The sequence below is a fragment of the Saccoglossus kowalevskii genome, chromosome 4 (assembly GCF_978046115.1).
Source record: "Saccoglossus kowalevskii chromosome 4, keSacKowa6.1, whole genome shotgun sequence".
NCBI classification, from domain to species: Eukaryota; Metazoa; Hemichordata; class Enteropneusta; family Harrimaniidae; genus Saccoglossus; species Saccoglossus kowalevskii.
Window position 1 is genome coordinate 19,945,493 of NC_140644.1, and position 551 is coordinate 19,946,043.

A 551-nucleotide genomic window follows, 5' to 3' on the forward strand; every position below is an offset into this window, starting at 1 on the left:
GGACTCCTACGAACATGATAAATTCCATGGTCGGGAATGGTCAGTCGCTCCAGATTGATCACCGGCCTTGGACTAGAGTGAACTTGTTTCCTAGCGATCTTCGTTTTGGTTTCTTCAAAGTGAGCTGGAAGTGCGAGTGTAGTTACTGGTCTTGCCACTGCCATGTTTTTTTTTCTTCAGGAGAACAAACCTATCAGCGAATCCGCCTATAATGCAGACCACAGAACAACTTTGAAGCAGACAACAAAATTATAGCATTGGCGCAAAATTCGTAAACTTGCTGGACGTCGATAGCGACAGGGACACCAAAGAGAAAACACTCGCACCTATCAGTAGAGTTATTCTGTCCAACGTCGCGGTATGATGTTTTATTGGTAACTCGGTGAATATTCCCACACTAACGGCCGCGCGACCCTTGATGCTAATAACCGACACCAGGGGGCTTTAGTGGCAAGATAAATATCGTCACCCCGAGAAACCCAACGTGCAGCGTAAATCACGTGTAAGTATCATATGAATACAATAACGGACCTGTTATCCCGTTATTGTGA